Source organism: Elephas maximus, chromosome 4 (genome assembly GCF_024166365.1).
Source record: "Elephas maximus indicus isolate mEleMax1 chromosome 4, mEleMax1 primary haplotype, whole genome shotgun sequence".
NCBI lineage: Eukaryota > Metazoa > Chordata > Mammalia > Proboscidea > Elephantidae > Elephas > Elephas maximus.
The window spans coordinates 1,230,567-1,254,077 of NC_064822.1; positions in this window are offsets into that span (position 1 = coordinate 1,230,567).

The following is a 23,511-nucleotide window of genomic DNA, read 5'->3' on the forward strand; positions in this document are numbered from 1 at the left end:
CAGGGCAACACTGCATGGCACTTCCTCTGCCAGGAGAGAGCTGCTGCTTTGTAGTTTGTGCTGGGAAACCTTGCTTTGGCAAGTGCCAATTGACCGCATTCAGGCAGAAAGAAAAGAGAATAGCAAGAGGCCTTTCCTTCCCGGCTGCTTTCCCAAGCCCTTCCAGCTCAAACTATGTCGTTGCTCCTCTGGAAGGATCCCTGCACTGCGGCGTAGTTTTTCCGAAGAAGCCCTGCGTTTGCAAGAGCAAATGAGGAATTCGTTGCAGGAAAGAGGAAGGAAAGAAAGTTTCTCTCCCTCTGCCTGCTTTGCTCAGAGGACTGGATGAAGTCAGGGAGTTCTCCCTTTCACTGAGAAACGTGCGGGCTGCTGTTGCCTGGGCGCTCTCTTCTTTGCAAAAGAGTCTGCAGTTCCACGCTTTGAACCGTGGAAAGGCGCCGGGCTCTGCTAAGATTTCCCCCGGCGCTTCGTTTGCCCTGGGCCAAAGCGAGCCTTCACAATAGCTGAACGCTAACACTGCATACTCGTTCCACTTCCAGAACCGGGCTACGGCGAGGCAGTTCTCCGGGGGAAAACGGCCCTTCGCGAAGGGCAGATCTGCCGAGCTCATTGCGGGAAAGCGAAAGCAAAGGACGCTTTTCTCCCTCTAACCGCTTTCGTCAGAGGAACGGGGAAAGTCACAGTGTTCTTTCTCTCCCTGAGATACACACAATCTGACGTTGCCTCTGACCTCCATTGCTGGCAAAGAACTGAAACGGACATACATTCCTGTGGGGAAACACAGGGCTTTGCTAGGATTTCTCTAGGCAGTTTGTTTTCCCTGGGCCTCACTGTAGCAACACTATCTCGCCGGGGCAACACTGCATGGCATATCCTCTGCCAGGAGAGAGCTGCTGCTTTGTAGTTTGTGCTGGGAAACCTTGCTTTGGCAAGTGCCAATTGACCGCATTCAGGCAGAAAGAAAAGAGAATAGCAAGAGGCCTTTTCTCCCCGGCTGCTCTGCCAAGCCCTTCCAGCTCAAACTATGTCGTTGCTCCTCTGGAAGGATCCCTGCACCGCGGCGTAGTTTTTCCGAAGAAGCCCTGCGTTTGCAAGAGCAAATGAGGAATTCGTGGCAGGAAAGAGGAAGGAAAGAAAGTTTCTCTCCCTCTGCCTGCTTTGCTCAGAGGACTGCATGAAGTCAGGGACTTCTCCCTTTCACTGAGAAACGTGCGGGCTGCTGTTGCCTGGGCGCTCTCTTCTTTGCAAAAGAGTCTGCAGTTCCACGCTTTGAACCGTGGAAAGGCGCCGGGCTCTGCTAAGATTTCCCCCGGCGCTTCGTTTGCCCTGGGCCAAAGCGAGCCTTCACAATAGCTGAACGCTAACACTGCATACTCGTTCCACTTCCAGAACCGGGCTACGGCGAGGCAGTTCTCCGGGGGAAAACGGCCCTTCGCGAAGGGCAGATCTGCCGAGCTCATTGCGGGAAAGCGAAAGCAAAGGACGCTTTTCTCCCTCTAACCGCTTTCGTCAGAGGAACGGGGGAAGTCACAGTGTTCTTTCTCTCCCTGAGATACACACAATCTGACGTTGCCTCTGAGCTCCGTTGCTGGCAAAGAACTGAAAGTGACATACATTCCTGTGGGGAAACACAGGGCTTTGCTAGGATTTCTCTAGGCAGTGTGTTTTCCCTGGGCCTCACTGTAGCAACTCTATCTCGCAAGGGCAGAACTGCATGGGATTTCCTCTGCCAGGAGAGAGCTGCTGCTTTGTAGTTTGTGCTGGGAAACCTTGCCTTGGCAAGTGCGAATTGACCGCATTCAGGCAGAAAGAAAAGAGAATAGCAAGAGGCCTTTTCTCCCCGGCTGCTCTGCCAAGCCCTTCCAGCTCAAACTATGTCGTTGCTCCTCTGGAAGGATCCCTGCACCGCGGCGTAGTTTTTCCGAAGAAGCCCTGCGTTTGCAAGAGCAAATGAGGAATTCGTGGCAGGAAAGAGGAAGGAAAGAAAGTTTCTCTCCCTCTGCCTGCTTTGCTCAGAGGACTGCATGAAGTCAGGGACTTCTCCCTTTCACTGAGAAACGTGCGGGCTGCTGTTGCCTGGGCGCTCTCTTCTTTGCAAAAGAGTCTGCAGTTCCACGCTTTGAACCGTGGAAAGGCGCCGGGCTCTGCTAAGATTTCCCCCAGCGCTTCGTTTGCCCTGGGCCAAAGCGAGCCTTCACAATAGCTGAACGCTAACACTGCATACTCGTTCCACTTCCAGAAGCGGGCTACGGCGAGGCAGTTCTCCGGGGGAAAACGGCCCTTCGCGAAGGGCAGATCTGCCGAGCTCATTGCGGGAAAGCGAAAGCAAAGGACGCTTTTGTCCTCTAACCGCTTTCGTCAGAGGAACGGGGAAAGTCACAGTGTTCTTTCTCTCCCTGAGATACACACAATCTGACGTTGCCTCTGAGCTCCGTTGCTGGCAAAGAACTGAAACTGACATACATTCCTGTGGGGACACCCAGGGCTTTGCTAGGATTTCTCTAGGCAGTGTGTTTTCCCTGGGCCTCACTGTAGCAACACTATCTCGCCGGGGCAACACTGCATGGCATATCCTCTGCCAGGAGAGAGCTGCTGCTTTGTACTTTGTGCTGGGAAACCTTGCTTTGGCAAGTGCCAATTGACCGCATTCAGGCAGAAAGAAAAGAGAATAGCATGAGGCCTTTTCTCCCCGGCTGCTCTGCCAAGCCCTTCCAGCTCAAACTATGTCGTTGCTCCTCTGGAAGGATCCCTGCACCGCGGCGTAGTTTTTCCGAAGAAGCCCTGCGTTTGCAAGAGCAAATGAGGAATTCGTGGCAGGAAAGAGGAAGGAAAGAAAGTTTCTCTCCCTCTGACTGCTTTGCTCAGAGGACTGCATGAAGTCAGGGAGTTCTTCCTTTCACTGAGAAACGTGCGGGCTGCTGTTGCCTGGGCGCTCTCTTCTTTGCAAAAGAGTCTGCAGTTCCACGCTTTGAACCGTGGAAAGGCGCCGGGCTCTGCTAAGAATTCCCCCGGCGCTTCGTTTGCCCTGGGCCAAAGCGAGCCTTCACAATAGCTGAACGCTAACACTGCATACTCGTTCCACTTCCAGAACCGGGCTACGGCGAGGCAGTTCTCCGGGGGAAAACGGCCCTTCGCGAAGGGCAGATCTGCCGAGCTCATTGCGGGAAAGCGAAAGCAAAGGACCCTTTTCTCCCTCTAACCGCCTTCGTCAGAGGAACGGGGGAAGTCACAGTGTTCTTTCTCTCCCTGAGATACACACAATCTGACGTTGCCTCTGAGCTCCGTTGCTGGCAAAGAACTGAAACGGACATACATTCCTGTGGGGAAACACAGGGTTTCGCTAGGATTTCTCTAGGCAGTGTGTTTTCCCTGGGCTTCACTGTAGCAACACTATCTCGCCAGGGCAACACTGCATGGCACTTCCTCTGCCAGGAGAGAGCTGCTGCTTTGTAGTTTGTGCTGGGAAACCTTGCTTTGGCAAGTGCCAATTGACCGCATTCAGGCAGAAAGAAAAGAGAATAGCAAGAGGCCTTTTCTCCCCGGCTGCTTTCCCAAGCCCTTCCAGCTCAAACTATGTCGTTGCTCCTCTGGAAGGATCCCTGCACCGCGGCGTAGTTTTTCCGAAGAAGCCCTGCGTTTGCAAGAGCAAATGAGGAATTCGTGGCAGGAAAGAGGAAGGAAAGAAAGTTTCTCTCCCTCTGCCTGCTTTGCTCAGAGGACTGGATGAAGTCAGGGACTTCTCCCTTTCACTGAGAAACGTGCGGGCTGCTGTTGCCTGGGCGCTCTCTTCTTTGCAAAAGAGTCTGCAGTTCCACGCTTTGAACCGTGGAACGGCGCCGGGCTCTGCTAAGATTTCCCCCGGCGCTTCGTTTGCCCTGGGCCAAAGCGAGCCTTCACAATAGCTGAACGCTAACACTGCATACTCGTTCCACTTCCAGAACCGGGCTACGGCGAGGCAGTTCTCCGGGGGAAAACGGCCCTTCGCGAAGGGCAGATCTGCCGAGCTCATTGCGGGAAAGCGAAAGCAAAGGACGCTTTTCTCCCTCTAACCGCTTTCGTCAGAGGAACGGGGGAAGTCACAGTGTTCTTTCTCTCACTGAGATACACACAATCTGACGTTGCCTCTGAGCTCCGTTGCTGGCAAAGAACTGAAACTGACATACATTCCTGTGGGGACACCCAGGGCTTTGCTAGGATTTCTCTAGGCAGTGTGTTTTCCCTGGGCCTCACTGTAGCAACACTATCTCGCCAGGGCAACACTGCATGGCATATCCTCTGCCAGGATAGAGCTGCTGCTTTGTAGTTTGTGCTGGGAAACCTTGCTTTGGCAAGTGCCAATTGACCGCATTCAGGCTGAAAGAAAAGAGAATAGCAAGAGGCCTTTTCTCCCCGGCTGCTCTGCCAAGCCCTTCCAGCTCAAACTATGAAGTTGCTCCTCTGGAAGGATCCCTGCACCGCGGCGTAGTTTTTCCGAAGAAGCCCTGCGTTTGCAAGAGCAAATGAGGAATTCGTGGCAGGAAAGAGGAAGGAAAGAAAGTTTCTCTCCCTCTGCCTGCTTTGCTCACAGGACTGGATGAAGTCAGGGACTTCTCCCTTTCACTGAGAAACGTACGGGCTGCTGTTGCCTGGGCGCTCTCTTCTTTGCAAAAGAGTCTGCAGTTCCACGCTTTGAACCGTGGAAAGGCGCCGGGCTCTGCTAAGATTTCCCCCGGCGCTTCGTTTGCCCTGGGCCAAAGCGAGCCTTCACAATAGCTGAACGCTAACACTGCATACTCGTTCCACTTCCAGAACCGGGCTACGGCGAGGCAGTTCTCCGGGGGAAAACGGCCCTTCGCGAAGGGCAGATCTGCCGAGCTCATTGCGGGAAAGCGAAAGCAAAGGACGCTTTTCTCCCTCTAACCGCTTTCGTCAGAGGAACGGGGAAAGTCACAGTGTTCTTTCTCTCCCTGAGATACACACAATCTGACGTTGCCTCTGAGCTCCGTTGCTGGCAAAGAACTGAAACGGACATACATTCCTGTGGGGAAACACAGGGCTTTGCTAGGATTTCTCTAGGCAGTGTGTTTTCCCTGGGCCTCACTGTAGCAACACTATCTCGCCAGGGCAACACTGCATGGGATTTCCTCTGCCAGGAGAGAGCTGCTGCTTTGTAGTTTGTGCTGGGAAACTTTGCTTTGGCAAGTGCCAATTGACCGCATTCAGGCAGAAAGAAAAGAGAATAGCAAGAGGCCTTTTCTCCCCGGCTGCTTTCCCAAGCCCTTCCAGCTCAAACTATGTCGTTGCTCCTCTGGAAGGATCCCTGCACCACGGCGTAGTTTTTCTGAAGAAGCCCTGCGTTTGCAAGAGCAAATGAGGAATTCGTGGCAGGAAAGAGGAAGGAAAGAAAGTTTCTCTCCCTCTGCCTGCTTTGCTCAGAGGACTGCATGAAGTCAGGGAGTTCTCCCTTTCACTGAGAAACGTGCGGGCTGCTGTTGCCTGGGCGCTCTCTTCTTTGCAAAAGAGTCTGCAGTTCCACGCTTTGAACCGTGGAAAGGCGCCGGGCTCTGCTAAGATTTCCCCCGGCGCTTCGTTTGCCCTGGGCCAAAGCGAGCCTTCACAATAGCTGAACGCTAACACTGCATACTCGTTCCACTTCCAGAACCGGGCTACGGCGAGGCAGTTCTCCGGGGGAAAACGGCCCTTCGCGAAGGGCAGATCTGCCGAGCTCATTGCGGGAAAGCGAAAGCAAAGGACGCTTTTCTCCCTCTAACCGCTTTCGTCAGAGGAACGGGGAAAGTCACAGTGTTCTTTCTCTCCCTGAGATACACACAATCTGACGTTGCCTCTGACCTCCATTGCTGGCAAAGAACTGAAACGGACATACATTCCTGTGGGGAAACACAGGGCTTTGCTAGGATTTCTCTAGGCAGTGTGTTTTCCCTGGGCCTCACTGTAGCAACACTATCTCGCAAGGGCAGAACTGCATGGGATTTCCTCTGCCAGGAGAGAGCTGCTGCTTTGTAGTTTGTGCTGGGAAACCTTGCTTTGGCAAGTGCCAATTGACCGCATTCAGGCAGAAAGAAAAGAGAATAGCAAGAGGCCTTTTCTCCCCGGCTGCTCTGCCAAGCCCTTCCAGCTCAAACTATGTCGTTGCTCCTCTGGAAGGATCCCTGCACCGCGGCGTAGTTTTTCCGAAGAAGCCCTGCGTTTGCAAGAGCAAATGAGGAATTCGTGGCAGGAAAGAGGAAGGAAAGAAAGTTTCTCTCCCTCTGCCTGCTTTGCTCAGAGGACTGCATGAAGTCAGGGACTTCTCCCTTTCACTGAGAAACGTGCGGGCTGCTGTTGCCTGGGCGCTCTCTTCTTTGCAAAAGAGTCTGCAGTTCCACGCTTTGAACCGTGGAAAGGCGCCGGGCTCTGCTAAGATTTCCCCCGGCGCTTCGTTTGCCCTGGGCCAAAGCGAGCCTTCACAATAGCTGAACGCTAACACTGCATACTCGTTCCACTTCCAGAACCGGGCTACGGCGAGGCAGTTCTCCGGGGGAAAACGGCCCTTCGCGAAGGGCAGATCTGCCGAGCTCATTGCGGGAAAGCGAAAGCAAAGGACCCTTTTCTCCCTCTAACCGCCTTCGTCAGAGGAACGGGGGAAGTCACAGTGTTCTTTCTCTCCCTGAGATACACACAATCTGACGTTGCCTCTGAGCTCCGTTGCTGGCAAAGAACAGAAACGGACATACATTCCTGTGGGGAAACACAGGGTTTCGCTAGGATTTCTCTAGGCAGTGTGTTTTCCCTGGGCTTCACTGTAGCAACACTATCTCGCCAGGGCAACACTGCATGGCACTTCCTCTGCCAGGAGAGAGCTGCTGCTTTGTAGTTTGTGCTGGGAAACCTTGCTTTGGCAAGTGCCAATTGACCGCATTCAGGCAGAAAGAAAAGAGAATAGCAAGAGGCCTTTCCTTCCCGGCTGCTTTCCCAAGCCCTTCCAGCTCAAACTATGTCGTTGCTCCTCTGGAAGGATCCCTGCACTGCGGCGTAGTTTTTCCGAAGAAGCCCTGCGTTTGCAAGAGAAAATGAGGAATTCGTTGCAGGAAAGAGGAAGGAAAGAAAGTTTCTCTCCCTCTGCCTGCTTTGCTCAGAGGACTGGATGAAGTCAGGGAGTTCTCCCTTTCACTGAGAAACGTGCGGGCTGCTGTTGCCTGGGCGCTCTCTTCTTTGCAAAAGAGTCTGCAGTTCCACGCTTTGAACCGTGGAAAGGCGCCGGGCTCTGCTAAGATTTCCCCCGGCGCTTCGTTTGCCCTGGGCCAAAGCGAGCCTTCACAATAGCTGAACGCTAACACTGCATACTCGTTCCACTTCCAGAACCGGGCTACGGCGAGGCAGTTCTCCGGGGGAAAACGGCCCTTCGCGAAGGGCAGATCTGCCGAGCTCATTGCGGGAAAGCGAAAGCAAAGGACGCTTTTCTCCCTCTAACCGCTTTCGTCAGAGGAACGGGGAAAGTCACAGTGTTCTTTCTCTCCCTGAGATACACACAATCTGACGTTGCCTCTGACCTCCATTGCTGGCAAAGAACTGAAACGGACATACATTCCTGTGGGGAAACACAGGGCTTTGCTAGGATTTCTCTAGGCAGTGTGTTTTCCCTGGGCCTCACTGTAGCAACACTATCTCGCAAGGGCAGAACTGCATGGGATTTCCTCTGCCAGGAGAGAGCTGCTGCTTTGTAGTTTGTGCTGGGAAACCTTGCTTTGGCAAGTGCCAATTGACCGCATTCAGGCAGAAAGAAAAGAGAATAGCAAGAGGCCTTTTCTCCCCGGCTGCTTTCCCAAGCCCTTCCAGCTCAAAGTATGTCGTTGCTCCTCTGGAAGGATCCCTGCACCGCGGCGTAGTTTTTCCGAAGAAGCCCTGCGTTTGCAAGAGCAAATGAGGAATTCGTGGCAGGAAAGATGAAGGAAAGAAAGTTTCTCTCCCTCTGCCTGCTTTGCTCAGAGGACTGCATGAAGTCAGGGAGTTCTCCCTTTCACTGAGAAACGTGCGGGCTGCTGTTGCCTGGGCGCTCTCTTCTTTGCAAAAGAGTCTGCAGTTCCACGCTTTGAACCGTGGAAAGGCGCCGGGCTCTGCTAAGATTTCCCCCGGCGCTTCGTTTGCCCTGGGCCAAAGCGAGCCTTCACAATAGCTGAACGCTAACACTGCATACTCGTTCCACTTCCAGAACCGGGCTACGGCGAGGCAGTTCTCCGGGGGAAAACGGCCCTTCGCGAAGGGCAGATCTGCCGAGCTCATTGCGGGAAAGCGAAAGCAAAGGACGCTTTTCTCCCTCTAACCGCTTTCGTCAGAGGAACGGGGGAAGTCACAGTGTTCTTTCTCTCCCTGAGATACACACAATCTGACGTTGCCTCTGAGCTCCGTTGCTGGCAAAGAACTGAAAGTGACATACATTCCTGTGGGGAAACACAGGGCTTTGCTAGGATTTCTCTAGGCAGTGTGTTTTCCCTGGGCCTCACTGTAGCAACTCTATCTCGCAAGGGCAGAACTGCATGGGATTTCCTCTGCCAGGAGAGAGCTGCTGCTTTGTAGTTTGTGCTGGGAAACCTTGCCTTGGCAAGTGCGAATTGACCGCATTCAGGCAGAAAGAAAAGAGAATAGCAAGAGGCCTTTTCTCCCCGGCTGCTCTGCCAAGCCCTTCCAGCTCAAACTATGTCGTTGCTCCTCTGGAAGGATCCCTGCACCGCGGCGTAGTTTTTCCGAAGAAGCCCTGCGTTTGCAAGAGCAAATGAGGAATTCGTGGCAGGAAAGAGGAAGGAAAGAAAGTTTCTCTCCCTCTGCCTGCTTTGCTCAGAGGACTGGATGAAGTCAGGGACTTCTCCCTTTCACTGAGAAACGTGCGGGCTGCTGTTGCCTGGGCGCTCTCTTCTTTGCAAAAGAGTCTGCAGTTCCACGCTTTGAACCGTGGAAAGGCGCCGGGCTCTGCTAAGATTTCCCCCAGCGCTTCGTTTGCCCTGGGCCAAAGCGAGCCTTCACAATAGCTGAACGCTAACACTGCATACTCGTTCCACTTCCAGAAGCGGGCTACGGCGAGGCAGTTCTCCGGGGGAAAACGGCCCTTCGCGAAGGGCAGATCTGCCGAGCTCATTGCGGGAAAGCGAAAGCAAAGGACGCTTTTCTCCTCTAACCGCTTTCGTCAGAGGAACGGGGAAAGTCACAGTGTTCTTTCTCTCCCTGAGATACACACAATCTGACGTTGCCTCTGAGCTCCGTTGCTGGCAAAGAACTGAAACTGACATACATTCCTGTGGGGACACCCAGGGCTTTGCTAGGATTTCTCTAGGCAGTGTGTTTTCCCTGGGCCTCACTGTAGCAACACTATCTCGCCGGGGCAACACTGCATGGCATATCCTCTGCCAGGAGAGAGCTGCTGCTTTGTACTTTGTGCTGGGAAACCTTGCTTTGGCAAGTGCCAATTGACCGCATTCAGGCAGAAAGAAAAGAGAATAGCATGAGGCCTTTTCTCCCCGGCTGCTCTGCCAAGCCCTTCCAGCTCAAACTATGTCGTTGCTCCTCTGGAAGGATCCCTGCACCGCGGCGTAGTTTTTCCGAAGAAGCCCTGCGTTTGCAAGAGCAAATGAGGAATTCGTGGCAGGAAAGAGGAAGGAAAGAAAGTTTCTCTCCCTCTGACTGCTTTGCTCAGAGGACTGCATGAAGTCAGGGAGTTCTTCCTTTCACTGAGAAACGTGCGGGCTGCTGTTGCCTGGGCGCTCTCTTCTTTGCAAAAGAGTCTGCAGTTCCACGCTTTGAACCGTGGAAAGGCGCCGGGCTCTGCTAAGAATTCCCCCGGCGCTTCGTTTGCCCTGGGCCAAAGCGAGCCTTCACAATAGCTGAACGCTAACACTGCATACTCGTTCCACTTCCAGAACCGGGCTACGGCGAGGCAGTTCTCCGGGGGAAAACGGCCCTTCGCGAAGGGCAGATCTGCCGAGCTCATTGCGGGAAAGCGAAAGCAAAGGACCCTTTTCTCCCTCTAACCGCCTTCGTCAGAGGAACGGGGGAAGTCACAGTGTTCTTTCTCTCCCTGAGATACACACAATCTGACGTTGCCTCTGAGCTCCGTTGCTGGCAAAGAACTGAAACGGACATACATTCCTGTGGGGAAACACAGGGTTTCGCTAGGATTTCTCTAGGCAGTGTGTTTTCCCTGGGCTTCACTGTAGCAACACTATCTCGCCAGGGCAACACTGCATGGCACTTCCTCTGCCAGGAGAGAGCTGCTGCTTTGTAGTTTGTGCTGGGAAACCTTGCTTTGGCAAGTGCCAATTGACCGCATTCAGGCAGAAAGAAAAGAGAATAGCAAGAGGCCTTTCCTTCCCGGCTGCTTTCCCAAGCCCTTCCAGCTCAAACTATGTCGTTGCTCCTCTGGAAGGATCCCTGCACTGCGGCGTAGTTTTTCCGAAGAAGCCCTGCGTTTGCAAGAGAAAATGAGGAATTCGTTGCAGGAAAGAGGAAGGAAAGAAAGTTTCTCTCCCTCTGCCTGCTTTGCTCAGAGGACTGGATGAAGTCAGGGAGTTCTCCCTTTCACTGAGAAACGTGCGGGCTGCTGTTGCCTGGGCGCTCTCTTCTTTGCAAAAGAGTCTGCAGTTCCACGCTTTGAACCGTGGAAAGGCGCCGGGCTCTGCTAAGATTTCCCCCGGCGCTTCGTTTGCCCTGGGCCAAAGCGAGCCTTCACAATAGCTGAACGCTAACACTGCATACTCGTTCCACTTCCAGAACCGGGCTACGGCGAGGCAGTTCTCCGGGGGAAAACGGCCCTTCGCGAAGGGCAGATCTGCCGAGCTCATTGCGGGAAAGCGAAAGCAAAGGACGCTTTTCTCCCTCTAACCGCTTTCGTCAGAGGAACGGGGAAAGTCACAGTGTTCTTTCTCTCCCTGAGATACACACAATCTGACGTTGCCTCTGAGCTCCGTTGCTGGCAAAGAACTGAAACGGACATACATTCCTGTGGGGAAACACAGGGCTTTGCTAGGATTTCTCTAGGCAGTGTGTTTTCCCTGGGCCTCACTGTAGCAACACTATCTCGCCAGGGCAACACTGCATGGGATTTCCTCTGCCAGGAGAGAGCTGCTGCTTTGTAGTTTGTGCTGGGAAACTTTGCTTTGGCAAGTGCCAATTGACCGCATTCAGGCAGAAAGAAAAGAGAATAGCAAGAGGCCTTTTCTCCCCGGCTGCTTTCCCAAGCCCTTCCAGCTCAAACTATGTCGTTGCTCCTCTGGAAGGATCCCTGCACCACGGCGTAGTTTTTCTGAAGAAGCCCTGCGTTTGCAAGAGCAAATGAGGAATTCGTGGCAGGAAAGAGGAAGGAAAGAAAGTTTCTCTCCCTCTGCCTGCTTTGCTCAGAGGACTGCATGAAGTCAGGGAGTTCTCCCTTTCACTGAGAAACGTGCGGGCTGCTGTTGCCTGGGCGCTCTCTTCTTTGCAAAAGAGTCTGCAGTTCCACGCTTTGAACCGTGGAAAGGCGCCGGGCTCTGCTAAGATTTCCCCCGGCGCTTCGTTTGCCCTGGGCCAAAGCGAGCCTTCACAATAGCTGAACGCTAACACTGCATACTCGTTCCACTTCCAGAACCGGGCTACGGCGAGGCAGTTCTCCGGGGGAAAACGGCCCTTCGCGAAGGGCAGATCTGCCGAGCTCATTGCGGGAAAGCGAAAGCAAAGGACGCTTTTCTCCCTCTAACCGCTTTCGTCAGAGGAACGGGGAAAGTCACAGTGTTCTTTCTCTCCCTGAGATACACACAATCTGACGTTGCCTCTGACCTCCATTGCTGGCAAAGAACTGAAACGGACATACATTCCTGTGGGGAAACACAGGGCTTTGCTAGGATTTCTCTAGGCAGTGTGTTTTCCCTGGGCCTCACTGTAGCAACACTATCTCGCAAGGGCAGAACTGCATGGGATTTCCTCTGCCAGGAGAGAGCTGCTGCTTTGTAGTTTGTGCTGGGAAACCTTGCTTTGGCAAGTGCCAATTGACCGCATTCAGGCAGAAAGAAAAGAGAATAGCAAGAGGCCTTTTCTCCCCGGCTGCTTTCCCAAGCCCTTCCAGCTCAAAGTATGTCGTTGCTCCTCTGGAAGGATCCCTGCACCGCGGCGTAGTTTTTCCGAAGAAGCCCTGCGTTTGCAAGAGCAAATGAGGAATTCGTGGCAGCAAAGAGGAAGGAAAGAAAGTTTCTCTCCCTCTGCCTGCTTTGCTCAGAGGACTGCATGAAGTCAGGGACTTCTCCCTTTCACTGAGAAACGTGCGGGCTGCTGTTGCCTGGGCGCTCTCTTCTTTGCAAAAGAGTCTGCAGTTCCACGCTTTGAACCGTGGAAAGGCGCCGGGCTCTGCTAAGATTTCCCCCGGCGCTTCGTTTGCCCTGGGCCAAAGCGAGCCTTCACAATAGCTGAACGCTAACACTGCATACTCGTTCCACTTCCAGAACCGGGCTACGGCGAGGCAGTTCTCCGGGGGAAAACGGCCCTTCGCGAAGGGCAGATCTGCCGAGCTCATTGCGGGAAAGCGAAAGCAAAGGACGCTTTTCTCCCTCTAACCGCTTTCGTCAGAGGAACGGGGGAAGTCACAGTGTTCTTTCTCTCACTGAGATACACACAATCTGACGTTGCCTCTGAGCTCCGTTGCTGGCAAAGAACTGAAACGGACATACATTCCTGTGGGGAAACCCAGGGCTTTGCTAGGATTTCTCTAGGCAGTGTGTTTTCCCTGGGCCTCACTGTAGCAACACTATCTCGCCAGGGCAACACTGCATGGGATTTCCTCTGCCAGGAGAGAGCTGGTGCTTTGTAGTTTGTGCTGGGAAACTTTGCTTTGGCAAGTGCCAATTGACCGCATTCAGGCAGAAAGAAAAGAGAATAGCAAGAGGCCTTTTCTCCCCGGCTGCTTTCCCAAGCCCTTCCAGCTCAAACTATGTCGTTGCTCCTCTGGAAGGATCCCTGCACCGCGGCGTAGTTTTTCCGAAGAAGCCCTGCGTTTGCAAGAGCAAATGAGGAATTCGTGGCAGGAAAGAGGAAGGAAAGAAAGTTTCTCTCCCTCTGCCTGCTTTGCTCAGAGGACTGCATGAAGTCAGGGACTTCTCCCTTTCACTGAGAAACGTGCGGGCTGCTGTTGCCTGGGCGCTCTCTTCTTTGCAAAAGAGTCTGCAGTTCCACGCTTTGAACCGTGGAACGGCGCCGGGCTCTGCTAAGATTTCCCCCGGCGCTTCGTTTGCCCTGGGCCAAAGCGAGCCTTCACAATAGCTGAACGCTAACACTGCATACTCGTTCCACTTCCAGAACCGGGCTACGGCGAGGCAGTTCTCCGGGGGAAAACGGCCCTTCGCGAAGGGCAGATCTGCCGAGCTCATTGCGGGAAAGCGAAAGCAAAGGACGCTTTTCTCCCTCTAACCGCTTTCGTCAGAGGAACGGGGGAAGTCACAGTGTTCTTTCTCTCACTGAGATACACACAATCTGACGTTGCCTCTGAGCTCCGTTGCTGGCAAAGAACTGAAACTGACATACATTCCTGTGGGGACACCCAGGGCTTTGCTAGGATTTCTCTAGGCAGTGTGTTTTCCCTGGGCCTCACTGTAGCAACACTATCTCGCCAGGGCAACACTGCATGGCATATCCTCTGCCAGGATAGAGCTGCTGCTTTGTAGTTTGTGCTGGGAAACCTTGCTTTGGCAAGTGCCAATTGACCGCATTCAGGCAGAAAGAAAAGAGAATAGCAAGAGGCCTTTTCTCCCCGGCTGCTCTGCCAAGCCCTTCCAGCTCAAACTATGAAGTTGCTCCTCTGGAAGGATCCCTGCACCGCGGCGTAGTTTTTCCGAAGAAGCCCTGCGTTTGCAAGAGCAAATGAGGAATTCGTGGCAGGAAAGAGGAAGGAAAGAAAGTTTCTCTCCCTCTGCCTGCTTTGCTCACAGGACTGGATGAAGTCAGGGACTTCTCCCTTTCACTGAGAAACGTACGGGCTGCTGTTGCCTGGGCGCTCTCTTCTTTGCAAAAGAGTCTGCAGTTCCACGCTTTGAACCGTGGAAAGGCGCCGGGCTCTGCTAAGATTTCCCCCGGCGCTTCGTTTGCCCTGGGCCAAAGCGAGCCTTCACAATAGCTGAACGCTAACACTGCATACTCGTTCCACTTCCAGAACCGGGCTACGGCGAGGCAGTTCTCCGGGGGAAAACGGCCCTTCGCGAAGGGCAGATCTGCCGAGCTCATTGCGGGAAAGCGAAAGCAAAGGACGCTTTTCTCCCTCTAACCGCTTTCGTCAGAGGAACGGGGAAAGTCACAGTGTTCTTTCTCTCCCTGAGATACACACAATCTGACGTTGCCTCTGAGCTCCGTTGCTGGCAAAGAACTGAAACGGACATACATTCCTGTGGGGAAACACAGGGCTTTGCTAGGATTTCTCTAGGCAGTGTGTTTTCCCTGGGCCTCACTGTAGCAACACTATCTCGCCAGGGCAACACTGCATGGGATTTCCTCTGCCAGGAGAGAGCTGCTGCTTTGTAGTTTGTGCTGGGAAACTTTGCTTTGGCAAGTGCCAATTGACCGCATTCAGGCAGAAAGAAAAGAGAATAGCAAGAGGCCTTTTCTCCCCGGCTGCTTTCCCAAGCCCTTCCAGCTCAAACTATGTCGTTGCTCCTCTGGAAGGATCCCTGCACCACGGCGTAGTTTTTCTGAAGAAGCCCTGCGTTTGCAAGAGCAAATGAGGAATTCGTGGCAGGAAAGAGGAAGGAAAGAAAGTTTCTCTCCCTCTGCCTGCTTTGCTCAGAGGACTGCATGAAGTCAGGGAGTTCTCCCTTTCACTGAGAAACGTGCGGGCTGCTGTTGCCTGGGCGCTCTCTTCTTTGCAAAAGAGTCTGCAGTTCCACGCTTTGAACCGTGGAAAGGCGCCGGGCTCTGCTAAGATTTCCCCCGGCGCTTCGTTTGCCCTGGGCCAAAGCGAGCCTTCACAATAGCTGAACGCTAACACTGCATACTCGTTCCACTTCCAGAACCGGGCTACGGCGAGGCAGTTCTCCGGGGGAAAACGGCCCTTCGCGAAGGGCAGATCTGCCGAGCTCATTGCGGGAAAGCGAAAGCAAAGGACGCTTTTCTCCCTCTAACCGCTTTCGTCAGAGGAACGGGGGAAGTCACAGTGTTCTTTCTCTCCCTGAGATACACACAATCTGACGTTGCCTCTGAGCTCCGTTGCTGGCAAAGAACTGAAAGTGACATACATTCCTGTGGGGAAACACAGGGCTTTGCTAGGATTTCTCTAGGCAGTGTGTTTTCCCTGGGCCTCACTGTAGCAACTCTATCTCGCAAGGGCAGAACTGCATGGGATTTCCTCTGCCAGGAGAGAGCTGCTGCTTTGTAGTTTGTGCTGGGAAACCTTGCCTTGGCAAGTGCGAATTGACCGCATTCAGGCAGAAAGAAAAGAGAATAGCAAGAGGCCTTTTCTCCCCGGCTGCTCTGCCAAGCCCTTCCAGCTCAAACTATGTCGTTGCTCCTCTGGAAGGATCCCTGCACCGCGGCGTAGTTTTTCCGAAGAAGCCCTGCGTTTGCAAGAGCAAATGAGGAATTCGTGGCAGGAAAGAGGAAGGAAAGAAAGTTTCTCTCCCTCTGCCTGCTTTGCTCAGAGGACTGCATGAAGTCAGGGACTTCTCCCTTTCACTGAGAAACGTGCGGGCTGCTGTTGCCTGGGCGCTCTCTTCTTTGCAAAAGAGTCTGCAGTTCCACGCTTTGAACCGTGGAACGGCGCCGGGCTCTGCTAAGATTTCCCCCGGCGCTTCGTTTGCCCTGGGCCAAAGCGAGCCTTCACAATAGCTGAACGCTAACACTGCATACTCGTTCCACTTCCAGAACCGGGCTACGGCGAGGCAGTTCTCCGGGGGAAAACGGCCCTTCGCGAAGGGCAGATCTGCCGAGCTCATTGCGGGAAAGCGAAAGCAAAGGACGCTTTTCTCCCTCTAACCGCTTTCGTCAGAGGAACGGGGGAAGTCACAGTGTTCTTTCTCTCACTGAGATACACACAATCTGACGTTGCCTCTGAGCTCCGTTGCTGGCAAAGAACTGAAACTGACATACATTCCTGTGGGGACACCCAGGGCTTTGCTAGGATTTCTCTAGGCAGTGTGTTTTCCCTGGGCCTCACTGTAGCAACACTATCTCGCCAGGGCAACACTGCATGGCATATCCTCTGCCAGGATAGAGCTGCTGCTTTGTAGTTTGTGCTGGGAAACCTTGCTTTGGCAAGTGCCAATTGACCGCATTCAGGCAGAAAGAAAAGAGAATAGCAAGAGGCCTTTTCTCCCCGGCTGCTCTGCCAAGCCCTTCCAGCTCAAACTATGAAGTTGCTCCTCTGGAAGGATCCCTGCACCGCGGCGTAGTTTTTCCGAAGAAGCCCTGCGTTTGCAAGAGCAAATGAGGAATTCGTGGCAGGAAAGAGGAAGGAAAGAAAGTTTCTCTCCCTCTGCCTGCTTTGCTCACAGGACTGGATGAAGTCAGGGACTTCTCCCTTTCACTGAGAAACGTACGGGCTGCTGTTGCCTGGGCGCTCTCTTCTTTGCAAAAGAGTCTGCAGTTCCACGCTTTGAACCGTGGAAAGGCGCCGGGCTCTGCTAAGATTTCCCCCGGCGCTTCGTTTGCCCTGGGCCAAAGCGAGCCTTCACAATAGCTGAACGCTAACACTGCATACTCGTTCCACTTCCAGAACCGGGCTACGGCGAGGCAGTTCTCCGGGGGAAAACGGCCCTTCGCGAAGGGCAGATCTGCCGAGCTCATTGCGGGAAAGCGAAAGCAAAGGACGCTTTTCTCCCTCTAACCGCTTTCGTCAGAGGAACGGGGAAAGTCACAGTGTTCTTTCTCTCCCTGAGATACACACAATCTGACGTTGCCTCTGAGCTCCGTTGCTGGCAAAGAACTGAAACGGACATACATTCCTGTGGGGAAACACAGGGCTTTGCTAGGATTTCTCTAGGCAGTGTGTTTTCCCTGGGCCTCACTGTAGCAACACTATCTCGCCAGGGCAACACTGCATGGGATTTCCTCTGCCAGGAGAGAGCTGCTGCTTTGTAGTTTGTGCTGGGAAACTTTGCTTTGGCAAGTGCCAATTGACCGCATTCAGGCAGAAAGAAAAGAGAATAGCAAGAGGCCTTTTCTCCCCGGCTGCTTTCCCAAGCCCTTCCAGCTCAAACTATGTCGTTGCTCCTCTGGAAGGATCCCTGCACCACGGCGTAGTTTTTCTGAAGAAGCCCTGCGTTTGCAAGAGCAAATGAGGAATTCGTGGCAGGAAAGAGGAAGGAAAGAAAGTTTCTCTCCCTCTGCCTGCTTTGCTCAGAGGACTGCATGAAGTCAGGGAGTTCTCCCTTTCACTGAGAAACGTGCGGGCTGCTGTTGCCTGGGCGCTCTCTTCTTTGCAAAAGAGTCTGCAGTTCCACGCTTTGAACCGTGGAAAGGCGCCGGGCTCTGCTAAGATTTCCCCCGGCGCTTCGTTTGCCCTGGGCCAAAGCGAGCCTTCACAATAGCTGAACGCTAACACTGCATACTCGTTCCACTTCCAGAACCGGGCTACGGCGAGGCAGTTCTCCGGGGGAAAACGGCCCTTCGCGAAGGGCAGATCTGCCGAGCTCATTGCGGGAAAGCGAAAGCAAAGGACGCTTTTCTCCCTCTAACCGCTTTCGTCAGAGGAACGGGGGAAGTCACAGTGTTCTTTCTCTCACTGAGATACACACAATCTGACGTTGCCTCTGAGCTCCGTTGCTGGCAAAGAACTGAAACTGACATACATTCCTGTGGGGACACCCAGGGCTTTGCTAGGATTTCTCTAGGCAGTGTGTTTTCCCTGGGCCTCACTGTAGCAACACTATCTCGCCAGGGCAACACTGCATGGCATATCCTCTGCCAGGATAGAGCTGCTGCTTTGTAGTTTGTGCTGGGAAACCTTGCTTTGGCAAGTGCCAATTGACCGCATTCAGGCAGAAAGAAAAGAGAATAGCAAGAGGCCTTTTCTCCCCGGCTGCTCTGCCAAGCCCTTCCAGCTCAAACTATGGAGTTGCTCCTCTGGAAGGATCCCTGCACCGCGGCGTAGTTTTTCCGAAGAAGCCCTGCGTTTGCAAGAGCAAATGAGGAATTCGTGGCAGGAAAGAGGAAGGAAAGAAAGTTTCTCTCCCTCTGCCTGCTTTGCTCACAGGACTGGATGAAGTCAGGGACTTCTCCCTTTCACTGAGAAACATACGGGCTGCTGTTGCCTGGGCGCTCTCTTCTTTGCAAAAGAGTCTGCAGTTCCACGCTTTGAACCGTGGAAAGGCGCCGGGCTCTGCTAAGATTTCCCCCGGCGCTTCGTTTGCCCTGGGCCAAAGCGAGCCTTCACAATAGCTGAACGCTAACACTGCATACTCGTTCCACTTCCAGAACCGGGCTACGGCGAGGCAGTTCTCCGGGGGAAAACGGCCCTTCGCGAAGGGCAGATCTGCCGAGCTCATTGCGGGAAAGCGAAAGCAAAGGACGCTTTTCTCCCTCTAACCGCTTTCGTCAGAGGAACGGGGAAAGTCACAGTGTTCTTTCTCTCCCTGAGATACACACAATCTGACGTTGCCTCTGAGCTCCGTTGCTGGCAAAGAACTGAAACGGACATACATTCCTGTGGGGAAACACAGGGCTTTGCTAGGATTTCTCTAGGCAGTGTGTTTTCCCTGGGCCTCACTGTAGCAACACTATCTCGCCAGGGCAACACTGCATGGGATTTCCTCTGCCAGGAGAGAGCTGCTGCTTTGTAGTTTGTGCTGGGAAACTTTGCTTTGGCAAGTGCCAATTGACCGCATTCAGGCAGAAAGAAAAGAGAATAGCAAGAGGCCTTTTCTCCCCGGCTGCTTTCCCAAGCCCTTCCAGCTCAAACTATGTCGTTGCTCCTCTGGAAGGATACCTGCACCACGGCGTAGTTTTTCTGAAGAAGCCCTGCGTTTGCAAGAGCAAATGAGGAATTCGTGGCAGGAAAGAGGAAGGAAAGAAAGGTTCTCTCCCTCTGCCTGCTTTGCTCAGAGGACTGCATGAAGTCAGGGAGTTCTCCCTTTCACTGAGAAACGTGCGGGCTGCTGTTGCCTGGGCGCTCTCTTCTTTGCAAAAGAGTCTGCAGTTCCACGCTTTGAACCGTGGAAAGGCGCCGGGCTCTGCTAAGATTTCCCCCGGCGCTTCGTTTGCCCTGGGCCAAAGCGAGCCTTCACAATAGCTGAACGCTAACACTGCATACTCGTTCCACTTCCAGAACCGGGCTACGGAGAGGCAGTTCTCCGGGGGAAAACGGCCCTTCGCGAAGGGCAGATCTGCCGAGCTCATTGCGGGAAAGCGAAAGCAAAGGACGCTTTTCTCCCTCTAACCGCTTTCGTCAGAGGAACGGGGGAAGTCACAGTGTTCTTTCTCTCCCTGAGATACACACAATCTGCCGTTGCCTCTGAGCTCCGTTGCTGGCAAAGAACTGAAAGTGACATACATTCCTGTGGGGAAACACAGGGCTTTGCTAGGATTTCTCTAGGCAGTGTGTTTTCCCTGGGCCTCACTGTAGCAACACTATCTCGCAAGGGCAGAACTGCATGGGATTTCCTCTGCCAGGAGAGAGCTGCTGCTTTGTAGTTTGTGCTGGGAAACCTTGCTTTGGCAAGTGCCAATTGACCGCATTCAGGCAGAAAGAAAAGAGAATAGCAAGAGGCCTTTTCTCCCCGGCTGCTCTGCCAAGCCCTTCCAGCTCAAACTATGTCGTTGCTCCTCTGGAAGGATCCCTGCACCGCGGCGTAGTTTTTCCGAAGAAGCCCTGCGTTTGCAAGAGCAAATGAGGAATTCGTGGCAGGAAAGAGGAAGGAAAGAAAGTTTCTCTCCCTCTGCCTGCTTTGCTCAGAGGACTGCATGAAGTCAGGGAGTTCTCCCTTTCACTGAGAAACGTGCGGGCTGCTGTTGCCTGGGCGCTCTCTTCTTTGCAAAAGAGTCTGCAGTTCCACGCTTTGAACCGTGGAAAGGCGCCGGGCTCTGCTAAGATTTCCCCCGGCGCTTCGTTTGCCCTGGGCCAAAGCGAGCCTTCACAATAGCTGAACGCTAACACTGCATACTCGTTCCACTTCCAGAACCGGGCTACAGCGAGGCAGTTCTCCGGGGGAAAACGGCCCTTCGCGAAGGGCAGATCTGCCGAGCTCATTGCGGGAAAGCGAAAGCAAAGGACGCTTTTCTCCCTCTAACCGCTTTCGTCAGAGGAACGGGGGAAGTCACAGTGTTCTTTCTCTCACTGAGATACACACAATCTGACGTTGCCTCTGAGCTCCGTTGCTGGCAAAGAACTGAAACGGACATACATTCCTGTGGGGAAACACAGGGCTTTGCTAGGATTTCTCTAGGCAGTGTGTTTTCCCTGGGCCTCACTGTAGCAACACTATCTCGCCAGGGCAACACTGCATGGGATTTCCTCTGCCAGGAGAGAGCTGCTGCTTTGTAGTTTGTGCTGGGAAACTTTGCTTTGGCAAGTGCCAATTGACCGCATTCAGGCAGAAAGAAAAGAGAATAGCAAGAGGCCTTTTCTCCCCGGCTGCTTTCCCAAGCCCTTCCAGCTCAAACTATGTCGTTGCTCCTCTGGAAGGATACCTGCACCACGGCGTAGTTTTTCTGAAGAAGCCCTGCGTTTGCAAGAGCAAATGAGGAATTCGTGGCAGGAAAGAGGAAGGAAAGAAAGGTTCTCTCCCTCTGCCTGCTTTGCTCAGAGGACTGCATGAAGTCAGGGAGTTCTCCCTTTCACTGAGAAACGTGCGGGCTGCTGTTGCCTGGGCGCTCTCTTCTTTGCAAAAGAGTCTGCAGTTCCACGCTTTGAACCGTGGAAAGGCGCCGGGCTCTGCTAAGATTTCCCCCGGCGCTTCGTTTGCCCTGGGCCAAAGCGAGCCTTCACAATAGCTGAACGCTAACACTGCATACTCGTTCCACTTCCAGAACCGGGCTACGGAGAGGCAGTTCTCCGGGGGAAAACGGCCCTTCGCGAAGGGCAGATCTGCCGAGCTCATTGCGGGAAAGCGAAAGCAAAGGACGCTTTTCTCCCTCTAACCGCTTTCGTCAGAGGAACGGGGGAAGTCACAGTGTTCTTTCTCTCCCTGAGATACACACAATCTGCCGTTGCCTCTGAGCTCCGTTGCTGGCAAAGAACTGAAAGTGACATACATTCCTGTGGGGAAACACAGGGCTTTGCTAGGATTTCTCTAGGCAGTGTGTTTTCCCTGGGCCTCACTGTAGCAACACTATCTCGCAAGGGCAGAACTGCATGGGATTTCCTCTGCCAGGAGAGAGCTGCTGCTTTGTAGTTTGTGCTGGGAAACCTTGCTTTGGCAAGTGCCAATTGACCGCATTCAGGCAGAAAGAAAAGAGAATAGCAAGAGGCCTTTTCTCCCCGGCTGCTCTGCCAAGCCCTTCCAGCTCAAACTATGTCGTTGCTCCTCTGGAAGGATCCCTGCACCGCGGCGTAGTTTTTCCGAAGAAGCCCTGCGTTTGCAAGAGCAAATGAGGAATTCGTGGCAGGAAAGAGGAAGGAAAGAAAGTTTCTCTCCCTCTGCCTGCTTTGCTCAGAGGACTGCATGAAGTCAGGGAGTTCTCCCTTTCACTGAGAAACGTGCGGGCTGCTGTTGCCTGGGCGCTCTCTTCTTTGCAAAAGAGTCTGCAGTTCCACGCTTTGAACCGTGGAAAGGCGCCGGGCTCTGCTAAGATTTCCCCCGGCGCTTCGTTTGCCCTGGGCCAAAGCGAGCCTTCACAATAGCTGAACGCTAACACTGCATACTCGTTCCACTTCCAGAACCGGGCTACGGCGAGGCAGTTCTCCGGGGGAAAACGGCCCTTCGCGAAGGGCAGATCTGCCGAGCTCATTGCGGGAAAGCGAAAGCAAAGGACGCTTTTCTCCCTCTAACCGCTTTCGTCAGAGGAACGGGGGAAGTCACAGTGTTCTTTCTCTCACTGAGATACACACAATCTGACGTTGCCTCTGAGCTCCGTTGCTGGCAAAGAACTGAAACGGACATACATTCCTATGGGGAAACACAGGGCTTTGCTAGGATTTCTCTAGGCAGTGTGTTTTCCCTGGCCTCACTGTAGCAACACTATCTCGCCAGGGCAACACTGCATGGGATTTCCTCTGCCAGGAGAGAGCTGCTGCTTTGTAGTTTGTGCTGGGAAACTTTGCTTTGGCAAGTGCCAATTGACCGCATTCAGGCAGAAAGAAAAGAGAATAGCAAGAGGCCTTTTCTCCCCGGCTGCTTTCCCAAGCCCTTCCAGCTCAAACTATGTCGTTGCTCCTCTGGAAGGATCCCTGCACCGCGGCGTAGTTTTTCCGAAGAAGCCCTGCGTTTGCAAGAGCAAATGAGGAATTCGTGGCAGGAAAGAGGAAGGAAAGAAAGTTTCTCTCCCTCTGCCTGCTTTGCTCAGAGGACTGCATGAAGTCAGGGACTTCTCCCTTTCACTGGGAAACGTGCGGGCTGCTGTTGCCTGGGCGCTCTCTTCTTTGCAAAAGAGTCTGCAGTTCCACGCTTTGAACCGTGGAACGGCGCCGGGCTCTGCTAAGATTTCCCCCGGCGCTTCGTTTGCCCTGGGCCAAAGCGAGCCTTCACAATAGCTGAACGCTAACACTGCATACTCGTTCCACTTCCAGAACCGGGCTACGGCGAGGCAGTTCTCCGGGGGAAAACGGCCCTTCGCGAAGGGCAGATCTGCCGAGCTCATTGCGGGAAAGCGAAAGCAAAGGACGCTTTTCTCCCTCTAACCGCTTTCGTCAGAGGAACGGGGGAAGTCACAGTGTTCTTTCTCTCACTGAGATACACACAATCTGACGTTGCCTCTGAGCTCCGTTGCTGGCAAAGAACTGAAACTGACATACATTCCTGTGGGGACACCCAGGGCTTTGCTAGGATTTCTCTAGGCAGTGTGTTTTCCCTGGGCCTCACTGTAGCAACACTATCTCGCCAGGGCAACACTGCATGGCATATCCTCTGCCAGGATAGAGCTGCTGCTTTGTAGTTTGTGCTGGGAAACCTTGCTTTGGCAAGTGCCAATTGACCGCATTCAGGCAGAAAGAAAAGAGAATAGCAAGAGGCCTTTTCTCCCCGGCTGCTCTGCCAAGCCCTTCCAGCTCAAACTATGAAGTTGCTCCTCTGGAAGGATCCCTGCACCGCGGCGTAGTTTTTCCGAAGAAGCCCTGCGTTTGCAAGAGCAAATGAGGAATTCGTGGCAGGAAAGAGGAAGGAAAGAAAGTTTCTCTCCCTCTGCCTGCTTTGCTCACAGGACTGGATGAAGTCAGGGACTTCTCCCTTTCACTGAGAAACGTACGGGCTGCTGTTGCCTGGGCGCTCTCTTCTTTGCAAAAGAGTCTGCAGTTCCACGCTTTGAACCGTGGAAAGGCGCCGGGCTCTGCTAAGATTTCCCCCGGCGCTTCGTTTGCCCTGGGCCAAAGCGAGCCTTCACAATAGCTGAACGCTAACACTGCATACTCGTTCCACTTCCAGAACCGGGCTACGGCGAGGCAGTTCT